The 19,274-nt window shown below is 43.5% G+C and overlaps 1 protein-coding gene across 1 annotated transcript in view; it reads left to right on the forward strand.

Moving 5' to 3' along the window:
• Positions 1–19,274, forward strand: part of WDR35 (WD repeat domain 35) — a 531,383-nt gene that overhangs the window by 214,208 nt on the left and 297,901 nt on the right. The window lies entirely within an intron of this gene.

A 19,274-nucleotide genomic window follows, 5' to 3' on the forward strand; every position in this document is an offset into this window, starting at 1 on the left:
CTCCAAGAACAGGTCTACCTCAGGGCCCTCTGCCTTCTCGGGAAACCCACAAATCTTAGATTTCCCCCTCGAGACCGACCTTCCGAATCTTCAGCCTGGTCTTCGAGCCTATTCATTTGGCGTTTCAACTCTGCCACCATGGCACTAAGGCCCTTGACCTCCTCTTTTAATGCCTCTGTGTCTTCTGCCGTAACCGTCACTCTTTTCAAGACTTTCCTTAGGTCACACCTCAACATATTAACGTCAATAGCCACAGCAGCGATCTTCCGGATCATGTCATCCCTGGTCGACTGAACAGCTCTAATAACGTCCATCAGTGTTGGAGAATCCTCGTCAGCCCCCTTGAGTGCTCCCTGTTCCGGCGGGCCATCCTCGATTCTGGCCCCCTGGCCATGGGGTATGGGCGGGGTGTATTATTAGATTGGGATATCGCTGTTTTATCCTTACCCATCTTGGCCGGCTAGGTGCTCCAGCTGTATCTCATGCCACCTTCCCGGATTGTGGAGGGGCGCGTGTCACTGTGCACTAATTATACAGCCTGCGGGGCCTAGTATCTACGCGAGTTCAACGGTGGCCCAAGGACTCTCAACAGCTGCAAAATCTCTCCCACTACGTGCGTCAGGTCCCCTCCGGCCACAGGATATCCACTGCTTCTCAGTCAACTGAACTAACTCGCCGTCTGGAAGCCTTCAGGTCTCTTCTCAAAATAGGGCTCTCTCCAATGACATACGGTATCAGCAGGACTGGCCAGGGCACTGGGTCGGCAACTCACACCATAAATACGCTGCTCACGAGCGTCTCAGAGCCTGTTCATGCTTGTGCAGCCCCCGCGCCGCCGCCTCCTCCAAACATCAATACACTGCTTGATGGTCACTACACCCTCGGCAGCCCAGCTCTCGTGGACCACGTCCCGACTATCAATGGCTGGTATCATCGCTCCGAGGTGCCCACTGGCGGTGAAGGATTACGGCTCACAGGCCTGCAGCTCGAACACCTGAGTCTGGTCCCCCCATAGCTTTCCTCGTCCTTCAGGTTGCAGGCACCCTTAAGCCCGGGGAACACACGTGGGCATATATTCGTTTGTGTCTCCATTGGAGGGGGGCCGCCAAGCCCCCACAGGGGACACAGACCACTTGGGCAGGAAACAATCGGCACTTGGCTCCATGGAGTAACGGTCCCCCACCGGCAGACGCAGGTCTTCACTCAGTGATATTCGTCGGCACTCCACCACTCACCAGGGCTGCCGCGTTTGCCCCACCCAGCCAGCAAGGCTCCGCAGATCCATAAGCCGGACTGCTCCGTCTGACCTCGTCATTCCAGCTCCAAGATGGCGCCCACTCCTCCGATCGATGGGGACTTAGAGTTCCAAGTCAATTATCAGGGCTCCGAACCTCTCGTCTTTTTCGTGATGTGGGTGGAGGTCCCAGAGAACCCAGGAGACTTATCACTTAGTCCTAAGGGACCAGGATATCACAGGATATTGGCTCAGCAAAGACTGCCTCACGGAGCTCTTTTCGAGCATGTCTAAGCGGCCATGTTAGCAAGCCTCGCCCCCGCTGTATCGCATCATACCCAGCAGAGGAGCTGTCTGGTCTTTGGAAGCTGGCCTATTGTATCGTGGCCAGCAGAGGTTTTGGCTGGTACTTGCTTTATTCTTTCTTGCCTTTTACACCCTTCTTGGACTCCGGAAGAAGCTTTCCGCATCAGCTTTGGTGCATGTGGCATCAAGTTGGTGGAGGCCTGGAAGTAATTTCTCCCACCTTCTCCAATGAAGGATATCATTTTGCAAACAACCAGAAAAGTAGCAGCACAAACACAAAATCACTGTCTTGAAATACATTTTAAGGAATTTTAATAACTTTCTGGCCTATCTAGGCCATATTTCAATGCCCACTGTTTTCATCATGTGCTCTGTTGCTGGGATTCTGCTCATACACAGAACTGTGCACAAAGACCCAGGACCACAGTGAATTGTGGTGGACCAAAAACCTCACCTTACTACCAAGAACCCCTAACTGACTAGCATCAGCGCCTCATTAGTTCTTCGTCCTACAGCAAAGATACCAATTATTGAAACAACCCAGAACTTTCGACTTAGGTTACTCTCAGGAATGTTGGGACTCAAGAACACTCTTTCGTTTGTTGGTTTCATACCAGTCCACAATAGGAGTATAAAGAGACATGGGAAAGGTTATCATGTTTATTTTAAAGACGCGCTCTAAGATGTTATGTTATGTTATGTTATATCCATTTATAATGTGCTCGGATACTCGTGAGTGTCCCGGCGCGGTGCCAAAGGGGTGCTAGTAGAGGCTATCAAGCAAAGAAAAGGGTCTTAAGTTTCCTTTTGAACACAACTGGGTCCTGGATAGACCGTAGGGCAAGGGGGATGGCATTCCAGGCCTGCACACAAGCAGACCTATGATTAGAAATAATATGATCAGCATTGTTACAATTCCATAAAACACAAACGGAGAAATAATATTAGAATGATAGTGGAAACTGGACTTATAGTACCTAGTATGCCACCCTCCCTAGCTAGGAACTATGTTTTATAAAATATATAGAATAGGGGACCCCATACTCCAAGATCAGCAGAAGTGAATCACATCAGGATCTGTAAAAGCTCTTTCTCTCTGTAAACCGATTATTCTCCCAGTGCCTGAAATCATGCCTACAGTGCAATATTAAAAGTGCCAGAATCTTCGTTAGATGCAGCTGCTGCATGTTATGTCTAAAACGTGAGCCGATCAGCCCGAACAACAGCTACATTGTAATGATAACCTTGGAGGCTTTAGCACTCACTGTGCAGACTAGGGTCATGATGTAAGTCTAGGGATGTTGAAAGCCATTCTCATGTGAAGACATTCACGTAGCCTAACTTACAACAACAGTTATATGCAGTGTCGCGTGCAAAAGCAGCAAAAGGATAAAATGGTGTTTAAACTTTTAATAAGCTTATGCTAACATAGCAATGTGCGCACCCAAGGCCCTGCCCTCACTAAATCCTCCCTTGATCAAGTTTGAGTGAGATAGAACCAAGTTAAAAATAAAAATGCCAAATTGGAAAATCGGGAGTAAATTCCAAATAATTAAGCACACAAAATTTGAAAACCAAGCTGGGGCAGTTCAGTGTCAAACACAAAATTGTGAAGAGCCAGAAAAAAATGAATAAAAAAATCACGAGGCCAGTACACGTTTTGAAGCAGGAAAACATTTCATTTCAATCCAAGAGTGTATAGGCACAGTACGTTGAAACTGCCTCCAATAGGAAGTAATTGTTCTCATCCGAAAACATTTCAGCCATCCAATTCAGTAATACATGTTCTTCAATAGTCGAAGCCTCTAGCACCATCAGAGGACAACTTGGGTATTCTTCAATATAACTGTGTGCCAGGAAGTCATGTGCCGCTGAACACATATTCCAATTCCTTAGGACTCCATACATTGCTGCAAAGGCCATAATCCCAATGCCAGAGCATTACAGTTCATGAGCAACTAAGGTGCTCATCAGCTGGTCATAATCCGGGTTGGGAGACACCATATTGCAGAGACACAAATCCAGAGCCCATTCAAAACAGCAATCCAGGCAATGAAGACAGGCTGCACGCATGTAAAATAGGAGAATCGAAATGATAATCCATATGCTGCACTCAACGTAGGCAGAGGCAGCGTTCAATAGTAATCAAGCATCCGGTTGTGCAGTAGAAGCAGCCGGGGCAGATTGTCGTGTGACACAGGTGGTGCAACCATTCTTGAGCAAACAAATTAACAGCAGCACACCGGCAGCCAAGGCAAGAATTAACGGTAAACCGCCAAAGACAACGTTAAAGTTGGTGTTGTAGCCGGAACTGGTGTACCTTTTAAAATGCAGGCCAAATTAGGGGCGTCTGAATTACAAGAGCTGTGCAATTGTTTATTCCTACAGACCAATGAGTGGTCGGGTGTTAAAGTGCAATCTTCACCTTTTAAATAAACTTCTTTACCTTCTCTCAGGCACCTATAGGTAAACGGTAGGGACCAAACTTCATGGAGATAAGCGCTACCCAAGGGTTCAAATCTGCCTATGGCATAGTGTTTCATACATGCTTCGAATTTAAATAAAGGAAAAGGTAGGGTTATTAACCCCTGAATAAGCCAAACAGCTGAATTAGTTTTGGCCACAGAAAATGGTAATGGTTCCAACTTTTCAGTATGCAAAAGCGATTATGTAGCATCTTTCATGGACATAAGTTGTTGTTTTACAGTCAGATTAAAGGGTAAAAATAGAGAAGAAGTGTTCATGTAGTCCCAATGCACCTTACCAGCCTTCAACGTTTGTAATGTCCATGCAAACTGCATAATGGAATGTAATTGATTTTGACCATGGTACAAAATAGAGACATCATCTTGCACAATATAAACGACTGAAGAAACAATATTGTCTAAAGTGTAAATTCGGGAAGAAAGTATGTTGATGCTATTATCTATAATTGCAAGCACTTTTTCTAAATTAGCTTGAGCAATAGCCCTTAACCTAGAATCAGCTTCAATTTGGGACAGTTTCCAAACCTTGTTGTAAATAGCGTAAATCCATCTTTTGGAACTGCCTGTTGCAGGACCTTTCACAAAGTCATTCAAATCAACATTGTCAGTCAATTTAGATAAATGAAGCTTAACCGATGCTAATGTGGAATGTTTAAGCCAGTTCTGACATAGCTTGCCTACTGAATAGGTAGTGACTGAATGGCCACTTTCAAAACGAGGATCCACCCTAACCTGTGTGTAGCCCAGAGCCAAACCCAGAAAACGATGTTGGCATGAATCTGAACTTTTTTTGCCATAATAACCAACCTTGGGGATCCAAACTGGAAATATTAAAGGACAAATTTAATAACTGAGACCGTAAATCACTAATGGACTTACTGGTGTGATTGTATCAGGTGGAGTATTCTCCCAAATCAGGAAGAGAAGGAGCATTTAATTTTTTAGACGTAGCCAATCCAAAGCAGGTGGTTTGTGAAATAGTTGAATTCAAAAACAACATATGGTTCGGGATGAGACCTGCACGATGCAAAGCCTCAGTGCCTTACACTTGCCAACTTTTAGAACCCCAAACACATTTAAGATCAATAGTATCTTTCCACAACTCATAGCCCCCTATTGCCAATTGGTCGATAAAGGACTTCGAATACAATAATTTTTTGTGGGTTAGTCTAACTTTGGAAGAGAACTTAGCAGTCATCTTAAAATAAAATGCATCAGGATTGGACTGATTAAAATCAGTAAAATAAGTAAACTTTTTCAAAAGAGTTTTGGAGCTGCCTTCAACAGGGGCGGGACAATGTTCCCATTGTGTATAATTGACCAAATTTCTAAATGTGTTTGCTTGGTGCAGAAAATTATTGCCATAGCATTGGTAACAAAATAAGTCAGTATAATTTGCGGATTCGAAGTACAAATCTTTAGTATCAAAGGCAGCATAATATTTCAAATCAGAAAATAGAGCCTCTACAGCTTGTACATCCCAATCAATAGAGCAAATGTTTTGTTTCACCACATCCCCTATAGAAACACAAAGTACATTAGGGACATTAATGACCTCTATGGGTCCGTGGATTTGAAATTTCACAGCATCCCATACAATCCCATCTAAGACAGGCCAAGCACTGATATTCACAAAAGTCTGGTCCCTCTTCATGATGTGTGACGAGGAGTGGGGTGCCAAAGTTCCATCAATTAGTCTAATTGTAGATTTTTCTTTAACATAATGTCCATTCACAAGATGGAAAAAATACACCACAAATCCAATTGACATGAATAAAAAAAAATAGAAAATAACACCAGCCAAATGTAAGTTCAAGGGGGTATAACATCTTTTTTTTACCACACAGCAAAAATAGAAACTTTTGAAGGGGACTTCGATGAGACAGAGTCAGTGTCAAATGAAAAGCGCGACTGACTAGCCACACATGTCTGCAAATAAAGGATTTGTAACTGTAGTCACCTTGATGGCAATGTCAGGCCTGGTGGTAGTTGCCGGAGCCAAACCAGAATTTCTCAGCATTGCTGGACAAGAGACCGCAGGTGTCATACTAAGAAGAATCGGCCACTCTGTGTAGTTTGACATTGTCAATGGAGATGTACCTGTTATCCTTGCGACCAGGAAGTGGAGGTAAAATGACTGTTCTTGTCCCCTGCACGCCAAGCACAGAAACTAGAGCACAATATGAGGGGCCGAATTCCTTCTTGTTCTCGACCTTCTCTTAGACCAGCTCACCAACTCGGGATAGCCAGCCAACTACCGGAATCTGAAGCGAAGCATCAGTTGTGGAGGGCAAGTGTTTCTTTGCAAGACTGTCTCTGGTCTTTTGTAGATTCTGCAAAACAGTACAATGTTCATCTACGTCAAAGGATGCGGCAGACGCCGCCAGGTCTAGACCCTCAAGGTCCGTAACAAACATTTTGATGACAAAGAGTATTTTGTATGGGGCCCGCCCACCCAGAGACCTTCTAGGGAGATTATTAAGTGCACGTTGCACGCTTTTGAGATGGGCTTGCTAGTTCCGGCCTGTACCTAAAACCCTAGCTGTCAAGGATTGCTTTAAGTCACGGTTCATCCACTCCACAACACTATTGCCCTCAGGCCTGTATGGAGATGAAAATTTGACTTGGACCCCCAATGAACGCATGGCATCCTTTTACGCCTTAGAGGCGAACGCTGGACCATGGTCCGAATGAAAGGTGCCACATGCAAAAATTCCCACAAAGACACGCAAATCCCTTTTGACAGTTAGAGCATCAGCACTCCTTTGCAGCCACACCCAAATAAAGCGTGTGCACGAATCAAATGCAACTAAGATGTACTTATACACAGTATAAGAGGAGAAAGGACCGCAGTGATCTAAGTAAATGCAATCAAGTGGTTTATTAGATATGTACAACCTTTTCTGGGGCAGGCGGGCAGCAGTTGAAGGTTTAATCTGCTGGCAAATGTCACAATGAAGGACATAATCACGCGTTTGTTTGTACAATCCGCACCACCAGTAACGCTGTTGTAAAAGAGATACAGTCGCAGAGACGCCGGCATGAGCAGAGGCAATACCCTCATGCGCAGCTGTTATCAGAGAGGAGCTGCGGTCCGCGTTGGGAATCAATCTGTCACCAACGTCGTTAATTCTCACATAGGGAACTTTATCAGGACTTAAATGATAAGAGTATTTTGAAGGGAAACCTCTAGGGTAATTACTTCCCTTCTCTGTTGCAGCAATATCTGCCAAGATGTCATCATCAATCTTACTTTTGGAACGTATAACTGCTGCAACTACGTATGTCGCTACTGCGGTCTTTGTTGCCTCGTCAGTCAGACTGTTACCAAAAGCGTGAACTCTGACGTGCTGATGCCCAAGAGTATGAATTACAAACACAAGTGACAGCCATTCTTTAAGGGAGACCTGAAAATTCCTAAATCTAGGGATCAAGAACCTAACCTTTGAAAGGCTAGGTTCTTGATCCCTAGAATTAGGGATTTTCAGGTCTACATTAACTATTGGAGGGTGAGCCTAGCCATTTTTCCCTCTTTCTCCCCCTTATCTTTGAATACGCCATTCTTTAAGCTCAGCCACTCGAACCCAGAGCATTTTGTATTTTAATTGTGCTACCTTTGAAATCACAATATTCATTTTGAGCCCAAAAGAATAAATTGTCATTGTAAGACTGAACACAGTAGTAAGAATTACTTACAATCAGAGTAGTCACACTAGGGGCAGCGTACTCCAGTGCAAGCACCAGAGCACGTAGCTCTGCCAATTGGGCGGTAAAGTCCCCTAATGTCTGTGTATGCACAACATTGGACTTGAACTCTCCATTTACCATAGTACGAACCACTATTGCGCAGGCCGATGAATAAGCATGCTTTGAAACTGTCACCGGTTTTGCCGAACCATCAGTGTAAATGATACAATGGAAATCCTCCAGCGGGCGCATGGTCAGAGGAGCCGGATGAACGAATCCGGAGACGTCAAAGAAGTGGCCCATTGTAGCTACCGAGGGTGTAAAGCTTTTGAATTCGGTACACTTGCTTTCGTCACTGCCTCCAAGGCAGGATACGGTGTAACAACCAACAAGCGTTTCCCCTGCGACAGTGCCCGTTCCTTCAGAATCGCCATCTGCACTGCTGTCAAAACGCATTTCAGCCAAGGTGTACATGTGTGACTTGTAAGCAATAGGGAATGTGTCACCCTCATTAAAAGTCAGGTACGTGAAACCCACCGCCCCAGGTACGATTCTTATCACTAGGTTGGTGTGGTTACCACGAGTCAGTAAGAATTTAGATGCTAGAAGATCAGCCTACAAAGAATGCAAGATGGCTGAATGTGCAGGCATATGTACACAAAGAGGCTTTTTTTTAAAGAACTTTTTCAACGCCTGGAGGGTAGAGAGGACTAGGGTTGGAGTAACTCCTCCCAAGTAAAATCATTAAACCACAATAATTACTCCAAGTGGTCTTAAAGACCCAGGACTTTCTTCAGGGCTCAGGTTGGCCTCCCTGGGGTACAGTGAGGGGAATTCCCTATCCTGTGGAGTTTTTGTGTCTCACGGGACCGTAAGGCCATCTGGGGTAGCTCTGTAGTCAAACCTTCATCAAGAGTCCTGCCCCACCTCCTAACCTGTTCGGTCTCGGTCCCCGGCAAAAGCCGGGGACCGGGGCAGGGCTCTTGATGAAGATTTGACTACAGAGCTACCGCACATGGCCTTACGGTCCCGTGAGACACGAAGACTCCACAGAATCAGGATGGAGACCCACATGTGGTAGAATCTCTTATCACACACTCAAGGAGCAGCTACTCTGCCCTTGCTCTCACTGACAGGATAGGGAATTCCCCTCACTGTAACCCAGGGAGGCTAACCTGAGCCCTGAAGAAAGTTCTGGATGTTTAAGACCACTTAAGGACTGAAACATGTTAGCACTAGGGTCTTAGGACCATAACACTCCTATACCGACCCACTTTTTAAGTTATTTTAATAACCGTGACGAACCCAATAATAAAGGGAAACTGGGGTTCTGTCACAGGTTTTTTTTACTACTTTAGCCCCCCTGGTCTTCTGCAATCTTCAAAGAGCTCCCAATACTGTGGTCGAGCCCACCCCAACTTATAGGCGTCAGGGTGACCCGATGATGAAGCATGACACCACTAGGGTGTGTGAGGGTAATTAAATAAAAAGGAATTTTTTTCCTTCCTCACCAAATGGTGAAGCTACACCTTCCTCTACACACCACAAGCTTCAGTGTCTTCCATCTGGGTGCATTTCGGATTGACCCTCACACAGTCAGTTGGAGTAATTATTGTAGTTTAATGAATATGCAGGCAGCCAACACAATTTGTTGAAAGTAGGTTGTACCACAGCATAAAGAGGCTTGATACGCTGGGCATATCCGGGAATGTAAGTATGCCCAAATAAAAAAAAAACCAGCAAAGATTGTCGTTTTTTTCAGAGTTGTCGGACCGCACAGCTGTGTGCATTTCTCCAGGAAGTGAGGTGCCAAAACTCGGCCTTCATTGTTGAGCTCATAGACCAAGAACAGCAATGTGTACTCTGCAATGTGTGATTTTGCAAAGTTAAATTTGTAACCGTAGTCCGCAAACATACAAATGATGCGGTCAACGCGACACAGATGCGGCCATAATTCGTCGTCTGCGAGATAAATGTCATCCACACACGAACATGCATCTGGGTCAAGTCCCTCCAAAAGAGTCTATGCGGGCGGCAAAGAGGCCGGGACTGTTCATGCAGCCCATAACTAATCTTTGGAACTGTCTTTGCCACCACAGGTAAAAGCTGTCCATTGACTACAAGTAGAGGACAGGTTATGGCTGAAAAAGCAATTGGATATGTCAACTGTAGTCTTAAACCTTTTACGCACAAGACTATCCACAAGGGCAGATCTGTGAGTATTCTGTACCACGCAGGTCCGACAATGGGAGTTTAAGTGCTGGTAATCTAATACCAAACGGTACTATCCATCAGGCTTGGTCACAGTATAAAGAGGGATATTCATTGGTGACACACAGGTTTTAATTACACCTTGATATTCCAATTGTTCAAGTATTTCTGCCACGGGAGCTTTCGCTTCACGCCGCATGGGATATTGGGGTTGAGTCTGTGGCATAGACCGCAATGGTATCTCATGTCGGGGAGGACATTGGTCCCATCCACAGTGAGTACGGTACAAAGCCGGTGCAAGCACCTTAGCCCACTTTTCTGCAAAATGCAGAGCCTGCTCTTTCGGCACAGTGTGTGCGAAACTGGGGAGGATAACATCCTCCCTTTGTGGAGCGGCTAAAAAGAAAGGTGGGGGCCAATCGTCCTCCGCCAACAAAATGTCCTAGGTAGTTGTTAGATTCTCCCAATATTCCCCTTTTACAGTACGTTGTATTTCACTTTCAATTAAAAGGACTATCTCATAAAGTCTTTCAGGGGGAGCCACTCTAGTGTCAGCTGTCTCAACAGCAACAAACGTGTCAGTTGCTTTCACCTTCAAAAGCGGACACAACGCTTCTCGCACTATGGTAATTTACGCCGCGCTGTCTAGCAGCGTCAGCGCCCACGTCAGGTTCCGAAGCTGTGTTCTAACTATCCGTGGCATATCTCGCTGTTAAAGCTGCAACTTTTCTGAAACTGGGGTCTTTGACGTGGAGAGTCGTCCTGCTTGCCTTTACTGTCCGTCTTGCGGGGCTGCACACAACTTTGTTGGGCACCCCGACCTCTGCCGCCGTCTCCTCCACCGGTGGTTGAGACCGATGTATCCTGCAAAGAGTGAGGAGAACGTTGATCAGGAAACTGAGAACGATCAGGTGACTTAATAGTAGCCCGGTCGCGCAAATCATATGTGCGCTCAGTAGACGCAGGTATTGGTGATGCAGGATGGGACCCCTGTTTCTGTTGCTGTTTTCCCAGTTTTTAATTCTTATTCCAATTCTGCTTTGAAATATTGGGTTTGTCAGATTTCGCTGCCTGAGTTTGCTTCTGTGCTGCTTTGCTGAAAGGCTTCACATCCAAACTATTTCGGCCAATGGTCTTGTATGCCGCTGTAATAATTTCGGTAACTGACAGGGTTTATCGGCATCGGGGATATCGTGAAAAGCATTCGACACCTGAATGCTCACCACATCCCCCTTGACATTAGCAAGGATGAGATTGGAACCTACGTCAAACACTCCCACAAGTCTCATTCCCAATTCAATAGCCGCCTCCGCTCCGTGTTCATCTTGTACACGCTTAATGACAGAGGGTAGGTGCACAGAGACCCAGAACCTCAGTGAATTGTGGTGGACCAAAAAACTCACCTTAGTACCTAGAACCCCTAAGCCGACTAGCATCATTGCCTCATTAGCTCCTCCTCCTACAGCAAAGGTACCAATGATTAGACAACCCAGAACATACGACTTAGGTTACTCTCAGGAATGGTGGAAATCAAGATCACTCTTTTGTTTGTTATTCTCATACCAGTCCACAACAGGAGTAAAAAGAGACACAGGAAAGGTTAACATGTTTATTTAAAGACGTGCTCTAAGATGCAGTATTTTCTGCTAACACAAGCAGACATATGATTAGAAATAATATGATCAGCATTGTTACACTTCCATAAAACACAAAAGGAGAAATCATATTAGAATGCTAGTGAAAACTGGACTTATAGTGGCTAGTATGTCACCCTCCCTAGCTAGGAACTATGTTTTTGTAAAATATATAGAAGGTCTCTTAGGCTTGAATAGGGGACCCCATACCTCCAAGATCAGCAGAAGTGAATCGCATCAGGATCTGTAAAAGCTCTTTCTCTCTGGAAACGGATTGTTCACCAAATGCCTGAAATCATGCCTACAGTGCAATATTAAAGGCAGCTGTCTGTATGTTATGTCTAAAACGTGAGCTGATCAGCCCGAACAACAGCTACATTGTTATGATAACCTTGGAGGCTTTAGCACTCACTGTGCAGACTAGGGTCACGATGTAAGTCTAGGGATGTTGAAAAAACAAGCCATTCTCATGTGAAGACATTTACGTAGCCTAACAACAGTTATATGCAGTGTTGTGTGCAAAAACAGCAAAAGGATAAAATGGTGTTTAAACTTCTAATAAGCACCTGCTAACATAGCAATGTGCGCACACAAGGCCCTGCCCTCACTACAACTCCAATTTAGGGTGAGGACGATTACTACGAGTCTGATAACTTACACTGCTTCAACCTGATCATTCAGAGTTTTCTTGTAGACTTGCAGAACGCAAATGGGCTAGTTAATTTTCCTGTTCCCGACAGCTCTCTGTTCTTGGAGCATTCTTATAGCCCAAGTGCTGTATGCACGGAGCTGCTTCTTCATTTAGCCTAGATTAAGTGCCTCACTTGGAGTTTTGTGGTGCAAGAGCACCACCATAAATAATAGGTGCTCCTGCCCCACCAAACACGTAGCTTCCCTGCTCTATTTTAGTGTTGGAGAAATTGCCAGTTTTGCAACAGTGGAGCTTCCTCTGAATCCATCAGTGTAAACCTCTTACCTGCTGACCTATCTGCAAAGGTCACAATTAAGGTGGTCTAGATTGGGAAAATGTAGAATGGCCATTAATTATTGGTTCAAAGAAAACAAACTCCATCTCTGGGAGCTTGTTTTCTTTTAACAAAGGTTTTTCGAACAGGTGCTTTAAACATGTTGCCTGATGACCTTCAGTGCTTTAAAGGAAGCTACAGCAACAGCAGCTCCCATACAAAACGGACACCTCTGCCAGGCATGCAGATTTATATATGAGTTTTACATAGCACTAGCTAGCCCCGAAGGTATCAGAGCGTACCTCTAAATAAGGTGAAAGGTACTCTGCCAAGGTGGCAGAGGGTAATGACCACGACTATCTGCCTGGATGAAATAGATGCAGCCAAACAGGGCATGCAAACAGATTTATATATAAATGAACACAGCTTCTCCCTTCAGGTGTCCTCCTCAGACAACCTCCATGGATGTAGTCCAATGGTTTTTCAGGGACCATCCGGGCTAAAGGAGGGGATCTGCCCTTTGGTGGACTTTTTGGGGTAAAGGTGAATCACGTGCTCCTGGAGTTTACCTAGAGCAAAATCATTGCTATAGCTTTTCAACAACTGACCTATCCTGTCAGGAAAGGTTGCAGTCAGTGATTTAACCATGCAGAGACAGCAGGCTCAGCTTCCCCCAGTGCAGTACATCAGAAGAAATTCTGTGAGAGAAAGCAACTGCATTTACTGTCTTTCTTCTTCCCACCTCCACAACATCAAAATCTGTCTGAATGTTTGATCTATTAAAATCACAACTTCTTGGTCAGTGGACTGGTAATATATTTCCTTTATAATTGGAAGAAGATTGGGTCCTTAGGCAGTAAGATTAGTTCATTGTTTCCCTTTTTAAAGTAGCTGTCTTCCTCCTGTCACTCCTCAAATCTCCGTTACCCCACAAACACAATAATGAATGAGAATTTGTGTTTGCTTGTGAAAGGAGCAAGAGGGATACTTTTCAAGATGCTTTCTAATTCAGATGAAATGAGGAGGGCTATTTCTAGTTTTGGACATACAGTTGCTAAAAAGTACCTCACAAAAGGAGAAGTTTTCAATGGGAGTAGTTCTGGACGCTTAACATGCTGGAATTTTTCCACCAAAAAGGGAGATCTATTTCATAGATGGTTGCTGTAATTTTCACAGAATCCACTCCAGACTGTCAGGCTAGTTTTATGTTAGGTATGATGAGTATCATTGTTTTTCCTGTTTCCTTCCACTTGGTTGCAGATGAGACTCTATAATGGTCACTAGACTTGCAGTGGAACCAATTCTTTGCATACTTTAGGGATCTGATCTACCTTCCTCTTCATACGACTGTATATGTTGATCACCTTGAACATGCAATGGCAGAAACTGTTAGACTTTCTGGTTCCAGTCTACGATGATGAAAAAGGCATATCTGCAAGAATGTGGCGTACATCTAGTAAATATAACTTTCAACCTTGTGGTTCTCTCACTTGATAATGCTTCATATCCAGCATCTGAAACTAAGAGCAGCGAGGCTCACACTGAGAGCCTTCTACAAATAAAAAGGAAACAAGTCAAAATCTGAATAGGCCACACTTCAATGATGAACAGGCATCTGTGAGGACGCAATGAGCATGTGGCATTTTGCCATAAACAAACAAGGAATTGGTCAGTTTGTTATTTTACCTTGAGGGGAACCTGAACACGGGATCCGATCACGAGTGGGTACTGCTGCAGGATGTGGGAGATTGCAAATTTGGGGTATGGGATGGACCAGACACAGATTTTTTTGCAACTAGGCATAGGAAATGTCTAAAGTTTTTTCCCGTTGGAACGCCCATAAGAAAAGTAGTTGGAAGACTTAATAGTCTAGTATTTCATTCTCCACTGTGCCTCTAAAAAAAATATGCCGGCACATATCTTATGTGATCTTGATTGCTCTAGAGTAGGACGTCCAGTAGTTGACCAAATAGACTTTGTACCCAGAGCAGGTGCAGCTGAGTTATGTGCTACGTTGACCGCCTTGAGAGCTGCATGAAGGATGGCTGCTCCGTCCCAATGGACAGACTCTGAAGGTGTGTTGCAGCAGCCAGGGCGGCTGACTCCCGGAGCAAAGGGCTCACGGTTTGATCCCTGGCACTGGTGCCATCTCAGCCCAGCACCATGTGACTCTGGTCAGTAGCTCCCTTAATCTTCCCGAAGCGCCTTTAGACCCTTAGGGGTGATTAGTTTGTGCTTTACAAAAACCGGTTTTTTTCTGCCTGGTACTGGTACCAAAGTTTATGTCTGTCCTTTAGCAGCTAGACAACCATTGTCGAGTGTGGTCTATTCCATTAAATGGTCTGCTTTCACATTGTGGTACCAAAATAATTTCCTGGAGTCAGTAAAGACTAGAATCATGCAGATTGTTCACTTTATGGTTTCGGTGGCAGAGAAATATCTAAATTTAGGAACAGTGAAGGGATAATTGATATTTATGCCCACTTGCATAAAACCTCTCCCCCGTTTCAAATTGTCAGGAATATCAGGATTCTTCAAAGATTCCAACATACTCTGTTCAGAGTCCCTTAGTAGGATCCTAGCATGATATTCACCTTCCACTGAAGGTTGCCCTTTGTTGACAGTAACTTTGACAATAAGGATGGAAAGCTGCAAGTTTTTGGAGTATCTTCTCTGTTGCCTTTTTTCAGGCTAAAGTGACATTGAGAGTTGGTGTTATTGAAGGTCATACGCTCCTTATTTGCGAAGATAGTATCTGAATTTCATTCTCACAATTTGCATTCTTTCTTTCCATCATTCTTTCCTGTTCCACATCCCTCAAAATAGGACGAGAGATGCCACGATTAGGTCTCAGAAGAGCTCACATCCACTTCACGCATAGAGCAAAAATCTCATGGGATGTAAAACTTACTGTAGGGTTTGAAGGACACATGCTAGGTGAAGCTGTCAGGAAACAGACAATTTCCACCTGATTTTCCCTGTCTTTTATGCCCATTCGATTATGGGAAAAGTCGTCACTTCTTCCTTCTTTTGAGAACTGCAGATTCAGACTGTTTGTCAAGCAGCTACCTGGACCTCTATGCACTGAGGAAACTGAGTATCAAACACAGTATCAATTCAGCGAAGCAGTGGTACAATGTGTATTACTATTTAATTAGTCATAAACACAGCTTAGTTGTTCAAGTAAAGAATCTGTGAAAGGGAGTATCCTTTTGATTCCTAATTGCCTTCCTCTCTTGAGGGCTTGGTTTGTTCCTTGTCAACGGATGAAGTTCAGTGAGTCTACTTCGGACAACACCCTTTTTAGGTATTTCCCTCTAGATAACGGATGCATGGCGCACAATGGTTAAGCTCCTAGTTCTGCGCTATCCCTGTCCTCTTCTGTGGCACGTACAATGACTTGGAACCAATTCTGCGACTGTTTTCGAGACAAGATTAATCTTCAACCTCATTATTTGAGCATCAATGGGGATTCTGTTTGTAGGTGTACTTAATCAGAGAATCTTTTACCAGTCAATCTATCAGTGCTTGGTAGGAATGGATGCCTCACTCCTAGTTTGGGGTTTATCTGATCACGTCAGTTGGAGTTCACAAGAGAAAATGCTTCAAATATATTTTCTCAAGTTGGGAGCAGAGGGTCTAATATTGCAAACCTTTCTTTCATTGAAAAATATATTAAAATTTCAGACAAGACTGTTACCATGCACTCCTTAAACAAAAACGTACAGTGGGTCAAAAAAGCTGTACTTTGGTTCTGACCTTGTGGCATATAACCATTGATTGGGTAAATGCAGCAAACTTTCTGGTGGCTCATCAGCAGGAGGGAGCAGATTCCCTAACAGCTTACAAACAGAAAATCACAAGGGGGAGATGCATAATTACATACTAGCCACTGTGGCTGCTCGTCTGCTCTGAACCCTTGAGCCAGTGCTCTAGGTAGCACTTTCATCTACAGGATACTTTGTTTACATAATTATTGTTTTTTGTTTTTCCTCGTTTTGAGGATGGCTGAAAATTCAGAGAGTAAAACCACAAATGGACTAGTCAGAAAAAGAGTCTCCACACTTTGCATGCCCAAAACCTCTGGCAGTCCTACAACTGAACTGGGAGCCTTGCGATAACAAGTGATCCAGGCTACTGCTATAGATTGATGCTCTTATAGTGATTCTCCAAAACGGATAGATGCACATAGCACGTATCTTCAGTAACGAAGATCTTTGGCTCCTTAAATAGATACAGTTTTCGTTCGGTCACTGGGGAGGTTTGGGTGTTAAATGAGCATACTCACAGTGGAATACAAATTGTGCTTCTCTTGGCACCACATGGAAATCCGGTTTGTTTTACTTAAAACAAAATACAATGTCTATGGTAGCACAGAACTGAACCTCCTTGGCTCTTACCTTTCAAGGAGACTGTGATGTAGCAGTCATAACCGGCTGGTGGGATATTTGTCTTTCTCATTTGACAGAGGTCGTGTTGGTGGCCAGACAGCTTTCAGCAGAAAGCTGTTTATGCTAGCAGGTGGGGAATTTCCTTCTCAGGATATTCATTGGGTATATTGATCCAGGATCAGGATTTATTCCATCCTCATCGCAGTTTGCTTTGTCTTGCAAAGAAAAACATCAGTGCCTGGGTTGTATAGGCCTGTTTGTCATTTCTGCATTTCATTGTCTACTGAATCAAGGTTTTTGTCTGTTTATTAAATATCTATCTGAAGAACCTTTACCCTTTTTGCCATGTTTTGTTATTACATGGGGTCTCCACGTGGTTCTGACATTTCTAATGTGATCCCCTTTCAATCCACTATGTACTTGTTTTTAGAGATTCCTTATTGTGAAGACCATCTTCCTATTAGCCATTACGTCAGCAAGGGTTTTTACTTTCTCTACCTCTGCGTATTGCATCTCTTTTTACAAGGATAGTGTAGTTAAATGCCTTCTATTTTTGTTAAAATAGGTTTGAATATGAATTTTCTCAGAAAACGTCTTCTTGGTTTCTCTCTTCCTTCTCACCCTTTTAGGAAATAAGAATAGTTGCATAATCTAGACACTGAACATTAAGGCCCTCCTTCTGGGGGAAAGCAGGTGGAAAAAGTTAATGAAAATAGACCTGGAATTCAAGAAATACATGTGGTAAAGGGCTTGGGAATTTTGGGACCCAGAAGCTATTCCCCATTTTGGGAATTAAAATCATATTGGCCTATATATGGGACAGTGATACCAGCAGGAATCTATAACACCGGTACGGTAATACCACCCCATTTTACCAATAAGCACAGAATATGGCCTAAAAGAGGTCTGACTTACTGTTTACAACAACAACAAAAACAATCATTTGAAATGGATGATCAACTATTTTTCACCTTTTCTAGTGCTGTAGAAAGTAATTTGAAAGCAGCACTCCTTAAGGTGGGACACTATTTGCTTTGAGGAGCGCTACCTGTTGGCAAAAAGCAGGAGTTAAATACTTTTGATAATATTCTCTCTGATCCATGTGTATCTTTTTTCCTTTACCTGCATATGATGCTGCAGCAGCGCTATTTTACGCAAATAATGGTTTGTCGCTGTAAGTCCTCCAGACCCATCTATAGTAGTTTGAATGGTTCAAAATGAAGAATCGTAATTAACATATGTATTCACGAGAAGAAAGTTACTGAAGGTTAGTAACACGTTTGTTAGTAAGACACACATCAATGACAGGTATAATCCACATTAGAGTAAAAAGCTTGAGTGGAACCTGAACAACCTCATGGACACTGAATTAATGATATTAATCATGGGAATATTTGATAATAATTTTTGTAATCAACGAATAAATAATAGATAGCTACTACTACTGGATATATGTATCCATCAGGACTGTCCCTACTCTGCGCCAATTTAGGAAAGAAATAGACTCGCCTCTTTCAAGAATACTACATCACAATGCATTCACTATCCACAGTCCCACGTTCCTCTCCTCTTACTTGTTGACTTTATGCTTGTCTTTGAGCACATTGGCTAGGTCCGCAATATAAAAATACCATATACATACGTCTATTTTTGTAAGGCTTTGAATTTGTATACATTAGTAATTATGCCGCTGATATCACTTCCAGTTACATAAAGACTGTAATATTCAGAGTCCTTTAAGGATAGAAGCACGATTTCAGATTGCACTATTGCTGTCTTTCTCTTAAGAGTTTTTCCTGTCACTAACAGTTTTTTATTCACCTGCGCATCTATACCCCTCTATGCAGATTGCGCGGGTGGTCACAGCATCACAAACGGAATACTAAGAAATTGAAGTGTAAGATGCTGGCAGGCTGTGATGAGCACACTTGTTGTTTAAGCATTGGCTACAATAGAAATAGACAGACTTCCTCATAGAGAGTTACAGGGACTCTTTTCATGGTATAATGTTGTTTATTAGCTTATAGAGGAAGTGGATGCAGAGAAATAGATGAGGCAAGGATTTGTGAAGACTTAGGAGGAGGTGGCCAAAGTGGGCAACTGCCAAGGCACATTAGGGAATTTCAAAGAAGAAGTAGGCAGTATATGCCTTTCCTGTACTTTGTCTAGCAAATCATGATGTGGACAGAACAAAGGGTTGAAAAGATGTACCTACCATCAAGCAAAAAGGAGAGAATAAGAGTTCCTGTGTAACAAAAATAGAACCTAATCAAAAGATAATGTCACTTACGTTAATTAGGATAATTTTACAGTCAAATTGGCCTGGCTCATTTTTGGTTATACTGACTTTGGTCAACAAA

Source organism: Lissotriton vulgaris, chromosome 6 (assembly GCF_964263255.1).
Source record: "Lissotriton vulgaris chromosome 6, aLisVul1.2, whole genome shotgun sequence".
NCBI classification, from domain to species: Eukaryota; Metazoa; Chordata; class Amphibia; order Caudata; family Salamandridae; genus Lissotriton; species Lissotriton vulgaris.